The 15,765-nt window shown below is 33.1% G+C and overlaps 1 pseudogene; it reads right to left on the bottom strand.

Annotated features, from left to right (window-relative positions):
* Positions 1–1,382: 1,382 nt before the first annotated feature.
* On the bottom strand, positions 1,383–15,765 carry LOC122134537 (annotated as a pseudogene).

The raw sequence follows: 15,765 nt of genomic DNA, 5'->3' as shown, positions 1-15,765 counted from the left end.
ATTTGAGAGTCCTGGATTCATGTTTGGTACACTCAGGCTTAACAGTTTTGTTATTGGACTGCAATCTTATGTCAAGTCTAGCATCTGACAATCCTCAGCTTTCCACCCCCCAGCTCCCAGTGCTTTTGCATACTCAGGACACATGAACTGAAAACCTCCAGGTCAGGTGTGGTAGTAGCGCAACCCCTTCCTCTACCAGCCATCATGTTTTTGTTCAAATGTTGAACCTTTCCTCCTTGTCATCTGTCATAACGAATTCCCTCAATTTTCATAAACACAAAAAAAAATTTGATCCGAAAACAAAAGTCCTTAAAGTCAAATGTCCATAATTTTTTTTTTTTTTTTTTTAGAAAGAATTGTTCCTTTGAAAGAAAAAGAAGTCAGAGTCCAAACCAGTCACTGATGAACCGCTCCAGTTGCGAAGATCAACGACGACGATGTCACCACAGTTCCAGGAAAAGACGGTCACACTTACAGCATCCCAGGCGGGTCAGCTACCAGCAAACAAAAACGACGGGGTCACGGCACACATTTTGTAGTGGGTTTTCTTCTGCGTTGTGTGTTTTGATAATAAAACAGAGACCTCACACCATGATGCGGTTGTCACGTGGTTTACTTTCGGGGCTTCTGAAGTTTCTGTATCAAAGTATAAACAGACACCATCAGGTAGTAACAGGAGAATATCAGGTCTAGCAGTGCCTCTCATCGCAATGACATCCCCGCGAAAAGAGAGACCATTATAACGTACAATAACAATTATAAAAACAAATACAATAATAATATACGAGAGAAAAACGCAGGAAAAGAAACCAGTACTATAATGATCCATTTACATACCTGTATCAAAGTATAACAGACACCATCAGGTAGTAACAGGAGAATATCAGGTCTAGCAGTGCCTGTCAATCATTGCATACTGTTACAATGTACATTTATATAACAGCAAATACAATCAAAACCTCTCATGGATCATTAAAGATAAACAGGTACAACTTCACGCAATCATAAAATGTAGGTAACTTGTAACATATAAAATTTTTAACTCTGTTGTACCAAAAGTATGCATCGTTATGTAATGAAATTCAGCAAGCATACTGCACGTGTAATGGCAACCCATTACATGAATTCACGCTTCGATTAAACATACTCTTACAACGTTCATAACTTTTTGGATTACTAATCCCTTAATAAAGAAAAGTTAACAAACACACACAATTGTGTGTAGAAAATCCGTAACCAGCAAGTAATTGAATATATTTGAACACTTTTTTCGAGGAGCTGATAAAACATACCTCTCATCGCAATGACATCCCGCGGGAAAGAGAGAGAGAGCACCGGAAATTACATCAGCTCTTCCCTCGTGCTTACAGACGACCAGTAACTCACGTAAACAGTTCTTCCTAAACATTTTATATAGATGAACAATTTCCATAAGAAAGGGAGGAAAACCAACCAAACTAATAAACAAAGAAATACAAATTATATATGTAAAAAGAAATAAGTGACAAATATTATTTTTGCTTTGGCGATCACATGACTCTTCATCACTGTGCAATTTTCCCTAATACAAATTTCAAAAATAAAAGCCTCCTGCGTTCGTTAGTGCCATTAGTTTTAATAATAATTTCAATAAATCTAGTGTAAAACACATTACACTTGCCACATATATATATATATATATATATAATATATATATATATATATATTATATATATATATATATATATATATCATTTTAAATGAGTAAAAGTTATTGCACACAAATGGGATTGTGGCAATAACTTTTCCAAAAAAAAACCCGAAAGTGTGGCAAAGTTTAAAAAGTGTAAAATTACGAGTAAGTAGTTATTTGGGGTAAAAACTTATTAGTCTTTTTAAAATGTCAAACTGATTCTTGTGGTAAATATGCATATTATATATATATATACACACACAAACCCGATTCCAAAAACGTTGGGACACTGTACAAATTGTGAGTAAAAAAGGAATGGAATAATTTAAAAATCTCATAAACTTCCACATCATTGCATTATGTTTTTATTCACAATTTGTACAGTGTCCCAACTTTTTTGGAATCGGGGTTTTGTGTATATATACATATACACAGTACAGGTCAGAAGTTTGAAAACATTACTATTTTTAATGTTTTTGAAAGAAGTTCTTCTGCTCATCAAGCCTGCATTTATTTAAACAAAAAAATACAGAAAAAAAAAACAGTAATATTGTGAAATATTATTACAATTTAAAAAATAATGTTTTTTAAATTTATTATACTTTAAATTATCATTTATTTCTGTGATGCAAAGCTGAATTTTTTTGAGGATCATTATCACATGATCCTTTAGAAATCATTCTAATATGATGATTCATTATCAAAGTTGGAAAACAGTTCTGCTGCTTAATATTTTTTCAGAACATGTGATACTTTTTTAGGATTACTTTGATGAATAAAAAGTAAAAAAAAAAAAAAAAAAAAAAAGAAGCTATGTTTTTTAAAATATAAATATTTTGTAATAACAATATACACTACTGGTCAGTAATTTGGGGTCAGTAATTTTTTTTTTCTTTCTTTTTTTTAAATAAAATCAATACTTTTATTCAGCAATGATGTGTTAAATTGATAAAAAGTGTTATATTATTAGAATTTTTTTTATTTTTTTGAATAAATGCAGTTCTTTTTAACCTTTTATTCATCAAATATATTAGACAGCAGAACTGTTTCCAACACTCATAATAAATCAGAATACTAGAATGATTTCTAAAATGATCATGTGATAGGACTGGATGTTACATGTGACACTGAAGGCTGGAGTAATGATGCTGAAAATTCAGCTTTGCATCACAGGAATAAATTATTTTTTAAAGTATATTCAAATAGAAAACTATTATTTTAAGTTGTAATAATATTTCACAATATTACGGTGTTTTTTCTGTATTTTTGATCAAATAAATGCAGGCTTGATGAGCAGAAGAGACTTCTTTCAAAAACATTAAAAATACTTATGTTTCCAAAACTTTTGGTCTGTACTGTGTGTATATTGTTGGAGAAGTTGTACATTACAATATTGTGCTTATTCCAACAAATGTACAGCAGAGGGCGCAGCTCAAACTAATCACATGAAGAATATGACGCAGGAGAATAGATAGTTCCTTCTAAATTAAAAAGTATTATGCAATATTTTACTACTTAAAGTAGTCTGATTACATAACTCACGTTACTTGTAATGCATTACCCCAAACACTGTATGTATGTGTGTGTGAGTATGTGAGTATGTGAGAGGGAGAGAGTGTGTGTGCGTGTGTGCGATTATGTGTGTGTATGTGAGAGAGAGTGTGTGTGTGCGCATGTATGTGAGAGTGTGTATGTATGTATGTGAGAGAGAGAGAGAGAGTGTGTGTGTGTGTGTGTGTGTGTGTGTGTGTGTGTGTGTGAGAGAGAGAGAGTGTGTGTGTGTGTGCGCGTGTGTGTGCGCGTGTGAGCAAGAGAGAGAGTGAGTGTGTGCGTGAGAGAGTGTGTGTGTGTGTGTGGGAGTGGGTATGTGAGAGAGAGTGTGTGTGTGTGCGCGTGTATGTGAGAGTGTGTGTGTGTGTGAGTGTGTGTGAGTGTGTATGTGAGCGAGAGTGTGTGTGTGTGTGTGTATGTGAGAGTGTGAGTGTGTATGTGAGAGAGAGAGAGAGAAAGAAAGAGAGAGAGAGTGTGTGTGTGTGAGAGAGAGAGAGAGTGTGTGTGTGCGCGTGTATGTGAGCGTGTGTGTGTGTGTGGACACTGACTCTTTCTGAATCTGAGTGGGGTTGATGGTTTATCAGATCTGTCTTCAGTCATACATCACTGTCATTAATCAACGCCAAATTAAACCTGAAACAGAGAAAAAAAAAAATCTTTGATTTGATCATTCTACAAAACAGGTGCCACTTCTATCTTTTAAAAGTAAAATCTGCATGTTATTAAGCATAAATGGCTTAATATATCTTAAACGTATTGTATGTTGGTTTTTACATTTAGCAGGTCTTAATGAACTTTCAATGTGTTCATTAAAAGAGAAATCGATGCTGGTGTTTATACAAACATCTCATTTTCAGTCAGTTTACTATATAAAATCATGATAGCATTTCACAATAAGGTTAACGTACTAAAAATCAACAGAATTATTATTAACTAACATTAATAAAGATGAATAAATACTGTAACAAATGTATTGCTAATTGTAAATGTATTAATTGATGTGAAATAATATAGCAACAAATAATTACAAGCAATGCCAATAACATTGAAATCAACATGAAATTTGAAAGCACAAAACAGAACTTCCTGGAGATTGTGTGAGGTTTTCACAGCGTGGATCTGTCGGCATCTTTTTCAGCGCTGTATTTTCTGCATCTGTTTTATTAGGCAGACTAGTCAAACACTCAAAAGAGAATCTGCTCATTAAGACTGGTTTATCTTATAGTGTATTCATCAGTGGTTGCTCACGTGTGTAACTATAACACACTACAGCCATGAACTGTTTAAACTATTAGACACGCTCATCAGCTGAATTCTGTTTTAATAATAAGAGATCCATGTCTGTGGATGAGCCTCGGGTTCCTCTTTCAGTGTGCGTCTGTGGGATTTTCTGGTCCTCTGAAATCACTCTGTTTGAGCACACAATCACAGCCAGCGAGGAGCAAGGCATGATGGGATGTGTTTACCGTATGACAAAGTCTGCGCTGTCAATCTCACGTCCACAGCTGCTGTTCTTCAGAATCCCACCACTGCCAACCACAGCACACCGACCCAGACGACGCCTGCTCCAGGGGAAAGCCTGCACACACACACACACACACACACACACACACACACATGGACACACACGGACACACACACACGCACACACACACACGCACGCACACACACACGCACACATGCATTCAGGTTTAAGTCCCCAACCGGGATAGAAAAGGTACACACACACACACACACATATTACACACACAAGATTGATTATCAAATAATCAGATTGCTTTTTTGCAAGAAACTAGTAAAGTAATGCATTACTTTTAAATTTACAATAAAAATTCAGAGTTACTTTATCAAAAAAGTAAAGCCAGTTACTTTGTTTTCCCATTTATTCACTGACAGCTCTGTGTTGAGAGAAATCAGCATTGCATTTAGCCTGAGGCTTATTAATTTCACTTTGGGTGTGAAAGAGCCTTTTCAGTTGTCAAAAACATAACTTTTTAATTTTACACACCTTCACATACACACCTCAGGCAACATGCTGTGAACAACTGCATTCATTTTGTATGTTTTTGTTGTGCTTGTCTCATATGGGATGGTCTGATTGATGGCCGTGTTGTGTTTGGTGAGGAATAAGGAGTCCTGTGGCGTTACAGCAAAACTGCAGCCTCATTCTGACAAAAACACACAGAGAGAATGTTTATTAGCATCCAGTAGCTTTACAAGTGTAATCTCCAGTAAAATGAACCACCTCAGTATTTAAAGATGCATGGTTTTACCTGTTTTTAACTGCTTGCCTCATTTACAAAATGCATAAAAGAGAATTGGGAGTACGGTCGCTTCTACACAAAAATCGGCAGAGAATTGTATAATGAAAGAATTTTGTTTTTTACATTATTTTCCTGTCCGACAATCTAAGCTCATTAGTCTATCATTAAAGTCTGTGTAGTAATATTAAATTTGTGTTCTGATTTTGTCAAACCACAGAAAAATGTGTTAGCAATTAACCATGCAGCCAAATTCTTCTATTTATATCTAAAATTTTTACAAAAAGTTGTCTGCTCAATTGTGCTTCTTCCTGCAAAAAAACATTATCTCTATGAAGAATTTACAAATGACTTGCTTCTTGCATGTGACCAAGGCTGCATCTCATTGCTAGTTTTACTTGATCTTAGTGCTGCGTTCGACACCATAGATCACGACATACTCATAGATAGATTACAAAAATATACAAGTATTCAAGGACAGGCTTTAGATCCTGGTTTAGATCCTACCTGTCTGATCGTTATCACTTTGTCTTTTTAAATGAGAATCATCTTAATTATCGGTAATAAAGTATGGAGTGCCACAAGGATCTGTCCTAGGTCCTCTGCTATTTTCAATAAACATGTTGCCCCTTGGTGATATTATTAGCAAATACGGGATTAGTTTCCACTGCTGATGATACTCAACTATATATCTCAACAAGACCCGATGAAAGGCACCGGAGGTACTCAGTTGAGTTCCTTAGCGTCTTGTGCTTGAATGTTTTTAAATCTTTGGGTTTATTCTAACATCTTCAATTCTAATATTGCTCACAAATTTGTTTTAACAAGTTTTAGAACAGTAAAAGCTTTTTTTTTTTATTTTTTTTTTTTTTTTTTTACTGTAGTCGCACTGTTATGAGTCTTGTTTATCAGGAAACACTGATAAAAGCACATATACCCCCAATTTATTGGTATATAAATATTATTATGTTGAACTTCATTCTTGAACAGATGGCGCCCTTTTAAGCAGTATATACAGATGGTAGACAACCAAAATGGGTACTACCGCCGCGTGTACCGCCGCCGCAGTGCCGCGGCGTTAACTGCAAGTCAGTCGCGTGTTAAATTAATTCGCGAAACTACCGCCAGGTGGCACAAAGAGTTGGATTGCGAACTGAATGTAATTGTAAAATGAGATAAAAGGAGGAGGTAAAACAACAACAACATTATGATATAACATTGTACCATCTTTAAAAACCATTAAAAAATGTACAGTGAGTTAATTTCAAAATGTAGGATAGTCTTAGGCTACAGTCTACTCATCAAAAATTAAAAGACCTTTACACTAAGGATCTTATGCTTGCTATTGTTATTAAACAGTCATTAAATATAAGGCCTATATATACGGATAAAAAGCTAAATGTTTTCATTTCGGTTCATTCTTGGTTTAAAAAAATCCTTCAGGTTCCATTTGCAGATCGAAATGAGAACGGTCCAGCATTTAGCAATAATTATTATTAATTCTGTCATTATTCTTGATTTTTCAAACCACTAACAAATTACACCTTTAAATTGTGACCAAAAATTGAGAACAAAAATTTATTATTTCCTTCCACATCTGTTTGATCGTGCTGGTGCCTCGCGCACATTCATTGGAAACAGTAGCCGTTCACCGTGCCATTCACCGCGAGCAGCGGTCCACTTTGGCATATTTTTGCTATGAATTATTTATTTATTTATTTTTTCCCGTTGATACTGAAACACGCGTGAACTACAAAGACTATTTTACCTAATGAATAATAGTTAAGCTTGAAATAGGCAACATCAAGAATATGGAAACGTTTGGATTTCTCCCGAATGAGAGCCCAGCCTTACCTTATGGTTCGCTTTAAATTATTATTCATTTATTTATTTATATTTTGTTTATAGCTAAGCCTATATTATTATATACTGCAATTTTATTTATCCATTAGAATTAAATATTTTTAATTCTTGTTCTGTTCTGATAAATTTGTTAAATTTAAAGGATTTGTTGTAAAGTGAAGGGAACTAAAAATAATCTGTTGGCACATTATAACATTATTAGGCTAGCCGTTATTATTTCTGAATGTAATAAAATGCAACTTATACATTACTTATATATATATTTTTTTTTTTTCCTCTCACAAACTTAATTTATTTTTTTATCCTGTTTAAAAATAAAATAAATAAATAAATAAATAAAAATGCAGCAAACGAAAATATTTCGATTAATCGGTTAATATTTGTTACTGTGGGTTAACAGTAATTATAATTATTATATACTTAGGAACAGAGTCTGGGCCTAATCTAGGCTATCCAGGGTTTCTTATTTTTTTTATTTTCATTGCATCTGAAAATGACTTTGTGCAGCACATTCACTTCGCACGCTCAACCTGCCTCGCGCGTTGCTCAGCTGTGGACGATTTCAAAATGTTTGATATAAAGGTTGATGTCCCATTTTATACAGGAATTGTTCATTTAAAAAAAAAAATCGAATTATATTGTTAGTCTATAAATGAACTTGTTAACAATATAATTAGAACTATTTAACATGCACTGTGACATTTTACCCTTTTTAACTTATAAACTCCTTGAGATTTTAAAGTCAGTTTAATAGTATTGAAGTTCAAGTTTAAAAAAAAAAAAAAGGATTAATATGCAAAATGTCAATATTCTCATAAATTAGGCCTATATTTTAATTTATATTTTAAAATTCCTTTAATAAAACAACATGCATTTTTGTTATTCGTTACCTGTCCTTTATTTTAAAAGACAACTAAAATATAAAATACATTATACTGTAAACAAAAAAACAAAACGTTACTTATAAAATAAATTATTTACTTTATTAAAACAAAAACAACAGAAAAATAATAACTCTGCTCCCATTATTTAGGCCTGATTAAAACAAGAAACGAATAAATTAAACCTGCACGATTTAGCTAAATCATTGAAAGTCTAAAGAATGAACTGATTAATAAAACGTTCTCATTTTTAAACTCAAGTTCTCTCATTATAAGAATACAAAATACACACGATGTAAATAAGAGCTTCATTAATTGACAACTTCAGTGATTTTAAAGGGAGCCTTCTTTACTTGCTTTCATATAATTTAAGTAAAAAAAAAAAATTGCAGCCGCATTTAAATGCAGGTGTGTAAATTTGTCTGCTTGCAAGATTTGCTTGGCGCGAGTCATGCTGAGTGCACGCGCAGCATTTATTCTTATTTGTTTTATCTTCATTACAACTCTTGTTTGGTTTTATTTTGGATAATTGCATATAAAAAATAATTTACGTTGTAATGCATATGCAAAATGTGAATTATTATTCATATTCAAGTGTTTGTGCGAAAATTATTAATGCGCATGCAGGACAGGGAGGCGCCCTCTAGATCACTTGAATTTTTTCCTGATAATGAATTAACTTAAAATTGTGGTGTCTCACATACATGAGAAATATATCTACAGAAAGCTTGAAATGTCTTTTAAACGAATCAATTCAGAACGAAAGCATTATGTAATCCGAGAAGGTTGTATTTCTCTTTAAAGGCGAGTCCATGTGGATAAAGTCAGCACTGTGAATTTCATCTTGCAGCCGACAAGAAAAAAATATTGTTTATTAATAAATAATTAAAATGTCTCCTTTTTTACAATTATTGGGCTACTTCTGCATGTGCTTTGTGGCAAACTTAATGCATGTGCTTGAGCGCAGAATATATTAAGGCTCATTATGGATTATAGATGTAAATTTAATATAAACCTCTGATTAGTTGAATAATGACAAATGAACCGCTAGTAACTAGAAAAATCTTACGTGGGGGGCAGACCTATTAAATACCCTCTAGACATCTCTGTTAAAGCTTTTAAAGCATTTTATACGCGTTTGCATAAATTCTTCTTTCAAAAGATCTGTAATGGAGAGATGCTTTAACACTGTTTTTTCCTCTGAAACACAAAAACGAAAATTGAAATAAAATTGATATTTTATTTTTTTTTGAGAATGTGCAAGAGTTATGTCTTAATTACTTAATTCAGTAGTATAATACATCTTTGGATCATGAAAAGTAGATTATGTGCAAGAGTTATGTCTTAATTACTTAATTTAATAAATAATAAAAATAATAATAATAATGTCAAAAAACTCCAAAAATGTTTTTGTCATGTCTGTAACGCATGTGTATTCCCAAATCTAAAAAAAGCCTATAAAACATCATAGACGGATCATACTGATGTCATGTTTGGGATTTAGAAAAACATAAAGAGATGGTTCAATAAATTGGTCATGAAAAGGCTACATTCTGTGAGAATTTATAATACATATTATAAAAAAATAAAATAAAATTAACGCAACAGTTTGCGACTTTATTTATTTTATTTTATTTTATTTATTTATTTATTTATTTATTTATTTATTTTAGTTAAGTGAGTTAAGGCAACTACCTCTGAAATTAAGTTATAATAACCAAAAAACTATATTGCGCTATACAGTAGTCAACATTTGAAGTGGATCAAAATCTTTCTTCAAAGTTGCCCTAAAACCAAAATGACGAGGCAATCGTCCTATCAACCCTGTTCTGCAAGTTTGATACCCTCATAAGACACTGTGCATATGAAAGACCAAGAGATTCACACCTTTATCTCGACCCCCACAAGCTATACAGACTACCCCCAACCCCCTCCAGCTGAACTGAATTTGGTCTGTTTTGTTGCTGTGAGGAACGGTGTGTTGTCATGTTACTGGGGGTTGAAACATGCCTGCACTCACAGCAGACCTACTCTTTTTATTCATTATTTTCCCGCAGCCCATATTATTATTATCACTAGACCAAAATAATAACAAATTATCAATTGATAATTAATCATTATTTTACGAAAATCATTGTTATTTGTGAACGTAGCGTTTGCGGAAGGCTTTAAGACCAAAGCGGAGTCCTCCATCAGCTGCGCCCGCTTCACAGCGCTCGAGACTCGCGCTAACTGCACCCAGCTTCAAAGTCCGCAAGTTTTGATTTAAACTAAATCAATTTGAGCAAATACAACTTACTGATCATGAGCCCAACATTTAGCAAGACAGAAAAACATTCAGTCTACCTGAAGGAAGATGTATTTCATTGTAAGTTAATGCTGTTAAATAGAGAGTTAAAATAGAGAGAGAGAGAGAGAGAGAGAGAGAGAGAGAGAGAGAGAGAGAGAGAGAGAGAGAGAGAGAGAGAACCGTGTTGGCTATTCCTAAACTTGGAGCTCATTATATTGAAGTACAAATCCAAACACCAGAAGCAACCTACACTCTCTCAGTGTTCTTTCATTGAAAAGTATGTTTTTTGTTTATTCACAGGCTATATGGTTGAAATAATATTTTAGTTCAAAACTTTAAGTGCCATTGTTTAAAAAAAAATGCTTTATTGGCTAACGTTTCACAGACCTTCAGTTGTTATGCTTTAAAATCCCATACCATTTGTAATTTCACAGTATTTTCACCTCCTAAGTCACAATTCTATAATGGTCAAATTTACTCAGGCCGATGGCACTTTAAAACACAATATTTTTTATATTATTATTTATTTTTTATTTATTTTTTTATTTTTTGAATAATTGTAGCCTACATAAATAGGTGAAGCAAAACAAATATGAATAATATTTGGATCGTCCCTTATTTTTTTCCCTTATTTTCTTAAAGAATAAACACTTATTATCTACAAGAATAAACATGATAACATATTATTAATTCATAGAAATAATTTAAGCAATTAAAACCTGATAACATATTATTAATTCATAGAAATAATTTAAGCAATTAAAACCTGATAACATATTATCAATTCATAGAAAATAATTTAAGCAATTAAAACCTTTTTTTTTTTAACTGGAACTTCAATACTATTAAACTGACTTTAAAATCTCAAGGAGTTTATAACTTAAAAAGGGTAAAATGTCACAGTGCATGTTAAATAGTTCTAATTATATTGTTAACAAGTTCATTTAGACTAACAATATAATTCGATTTTTTTTTTTTTTTTTTTTTTTAAATTAACAATTCCTGTATAAAATGGGACATCAACCTTTATATTAAACATTTTGAAATCGTCCACAGCTGAGCAACGCGCGAGGCAGGTTGAGCGTGCGAAGTTAATGTTCTTTTCAGATGCAATGAAAATAAAAAAATAAAAAACCCTGGAATAGCCTAGATTAGGCCCAGACTCTGTTCCTAAGTATATAATAATTATAATTACTGTTAACCCACAGTAGCAAATTTTAATGATGTATAAAAATGCTTTAAAAGCTTTAACAGAGATGTCTAGAGGGTATTTAATAGGTCTGCCCCCCACGTAAGATTTTTCTAGTTACTAGTCCTTCATTTGTCATTATTCAACTAATCAGAGGTTTATATTAAATTTACAACAATAATCCATAATGAACCTTAATATATTCTGCGCTCAAGCACATGCATTAAGTTTGCCACAAAGCACAGGCAGAAGTAGCCCAATAATTGTAAAAAAGGAGACATTTTAATTATTTATTAATAAACAAAAATTTTTCTTGTCGGCTGCAAGATGAAATTCACAATGCTGACTTTATCCACATGGACGCGCCTTTAAAGAGAAATACAACCTTCACAGATTACATAATGCTTTCGTTCTGAATTGATTCGTTTAAAAGACATTTCAAGCTTTCTGTAGATATATTTCTCATGTATGTGAGACACCACAATTTTAAGTTAATTCATTATCAGGAAAAATTTCAAGTGATCTAGAGGGCGCCTCCCTGTCCTGCATGCGCATTAATAATTTCCGCACAAACACTTGAATATGAATAATAATTCACATTTTGCATATGCATTACAACGTAAATAATTTTTTTACATGCAATTATCCAAAATAAAACCAAACAAGATTTGTAATGAAGATAAAACAAATGAGAATAAATGCTGCGCGTGCACTCAGCATCACTCGCGCCGCGCAAATCTTGCAAGCAGACAAACTTACACACCTGCATTTAAATGCGGCTGCAATTTTATTTTTTTTACTTAAATTATATGAAAGCAAGTAAAGAAGGCTTCCTTTAAAATCACTGAAGTTGTCAATTAATGAAGCTCTTATTTACATTGTGTGTATTTTGTTGATTATAATGAGAGAACTTGAGTTTAAAAAATTAGAACGTTTTATTAATCCGTCCATTCTTTAGACTTTCAATGATTTAGCTAAATGGTGCAGGTTTAATTTATTCGTTTCTTGTTTTAGTTAGGCCTAAACAATGGGAACGAAATTATACAATGCCTCATGTTTTACTAAAATAAAAAAAATAAAAAATTAATGAAACACACAACAATTTCTTAATCAGTGTACAAACAGATATATTTTTCCCAAGTTGTTATCTGTCAAAATAAAGGACAGGTAATGGATAACAAAAAATAAATTAATATAAAAAAAATAATTTTAAAATATAAATTAAAATATAGGCCTAATATATGAGAATTGACATTTTGCATATATAAATCCATGTAGCCAAGCTCACTAAAATAGGCTACCACTTTTAATGCTCTGATGCAAAGTAAACCACAATTTATTTTGAATAATATAACACATAATTCATATTATATAAATAATACTGCACACCTATTAAATGTGTCAAATCTAAAATATGGTGTAATACTTTGTAGCTTAGAGAAAATATAAGCACAGGCACAGGCTTGACATTTATCCTGCTTGAATTCGTTCTAAGAAATGCACATAACTTCATAATTACCAAACTTTCATATGTGAATATTAAATATTTTAACTATAGTGTTTTTTTTTTTCATTTTCCCTGACTGCAGCCGTCAAATGTAACACATCAGCGAGGCAAATCTGTCGTCTATTTGCGAAAATGTGCTTTGATGCTCTTGTTTGAAAACTTGTGATTAAAGCGCCACTCAGCGGTCAAAAGCTGCAAATGCACTTTGCAGACGCCGCGGCGGCGGTACGAGCGCGGTAGAAGGGTCGGTAGAAGCAACGTTTTGGATGTCCACCTACTGTAAAAAGTGTTTCTGTGTCTAATCATGACAATGTTTGTGCACTTGGATCTGTGCTCTTTTTTACCATACAAATATTACATGAATCACATGTGAAGTCTGTTGTAAGTTGATTTGTGCACTTGGATCTGTGCTCTTTTTTATAAAACAGCATTTTGGGGTGTGATTTTTAGCTCCCACATTAATCTTATGATCCTAAAACAGCAAACACTGTAAATCAGGGCAAGGACCCTTTAGGCAATAGACACATGGAGCAGGGACTCCTGATATAGAATGTGTCAAGCAGAGTTGGGGTACTTGGACTCAGGACTAGGACTCAGATATTTTGGACGCAGAAATTTTTCAGAGTACAGACGAATCCATGTCATGTGTAATATAAAATAAAATAAAAAGGGTTTGAATTCGCCTTTTGCCGAACTTTTTTGTCGTCCTTTTCAAATCTCACATCACATAAAAAAAAAAAAAAACACTTATTTTCAATAGAAGGAAATTAGCAAAAAGTTTAAAATAAAGTATCAGGTAGGCTTATATTGTCCCAATAAGGTGGCATCCATTTAAAAATTTGAATTAAAATTATAATTCATACTCAGCATGTTATTATTGCATACTGTTTTATTATGTACTACAACACTGAGGTGCAGATAATTGTCAATATTTGCAATAAGTAGTATAAATAGCAGAAAATCCTGCTATTTTAACATAGTGCAGTGTAAATAGTATTTTGCTAAGAAAATACTGGTATTTTTATTTATTGTAAATAGAATACATTACAATGTTCACTTAGTGTAAATAGCATCTATCTCCAATATACACAGTGCAAATAGCTGCTGCCTTAATTACATTATGTTATATGTATAGTATGTTAAGACATATGCACATTGTTGTTGCACATGCATATTACCTGTTAAAATGCATCATTCTAATGGATTTGCCGTCATACAAAGCATACAAAGCGTGTCTGTTAAAGGTGTTAATCTAAATATAAAGACACACAAACCTGTTCAGCTCGCGCTCGGTTGTGTTTGATCTGTGCGGGCAGCTCATGAAATCTGACAGCTCCTGCGTGAAGCGCTCCAGTTTTATACTGAGAAGGAAACAAACACTTTCAGTCCTCAGAAGGAAAGCTGCTTGATCTTGAGTCTCACGCACCTTTTGGCCGGTTTAATAATGGAAAACTTGTGTCTGAGCTTAACGCAGCGCAGCAGCTGAAGTGGGTCCCTCATCCCATCTCTAAAAGAAAACAGAGAGTTTCCTTTCACATTTGAAATTGCTTGATTTTTTAAGGCTCTAAATATTCAACATGATCAATGTTTGCTGTCACACTCAATCTCCTCGTGTCTTCTGTCTCTGAGTGATAGTTGAGAGTGTTTTATCCAGTCAGAGCTCTTTTAGTGTAATTGCAGTTTCAGCTGAGCTTCTGGTGTCAGATCTTGAGTGATTTTGATGAGGGCGCAGGTGCCAGATCCAGCTTTATAAGCGTTTTTGGAATTGTCTTTTACACTTAATTTAACACTTTAGAAAGTTAATAAAGCAGGAAGTTGCAGTTAAGAGTCATCGCTATCATTATCTCATCTTATTTTCAAAAGATTGGAAATAATTTAGATTTATTTTTTATTTATATTTAGTTTGTTTTAATCACAATATCTGGCAACACATTGATCGCCGGCACTTTAACTGACAGTAATAAAAAAAGGCCCAAGGACAGGTTTATGCTGACAGGATTCGTCATTGGGTAATGAAAAAGCATAAAAAAATGATCATGATATTTTCTGTCGTAAACCTGATCAAAAACAGTAGCATTTAACACTAGTACACACCGATCTGCAGAACAAGTAGGTTACAGAATGAAATGAAATACACAAAAACTATCCTATGCTTTGTCATGCAGTAGCCTATAGTTAAAACTGAACAAATCGGTGCTATAAACTTTAATAAGAGCAATAGACAAAGTTATTGTAGTTATGTACTGTTGCATGAATAATAAACAACTGATACAATTATCCAGCCTTAAATATCGTATTTCAGTGATCATATTTCACTTAAGTATTTTTAAACAGTTAGACTTGAGGAACACTGAGCCTGATTTAAATTCCCAATTAATTAAATGTAAATGTAAATGTTCACCTGGATGAGTGTGTGTTGAGTGTGTAATAAAACACCACACACACACCTTGAAAGACGATCAGGAGCACCAGGAGCCTGAAGATCCGCAGGAGAGACGCCAGCTCCATCAGAGAGAAACACACGATAGTGTGGTGTTGTGTGTGTGTGTGT

The sequence above is a fragment of the Cyprinus carpio genome, unplaced genomic scaffold (assembly GCF_018340385.1).
Source record: "Cyprinus carpio isolate SPL01 unplaced genomic scaffold, ASM1834038v1 S000006559, whole genome shotgun sequence".
Classification (NCBI taxonomy): domain Eukaryota; kingdom Metazoa; phylum Chordata; class Actinopteri; order Cypriniformes; family Cyprinidae; genus Cyprinus; species Cyprinus carpio.
This window is presented reverse-complemented; position numbering and strand designations above follow the sequence as displayed.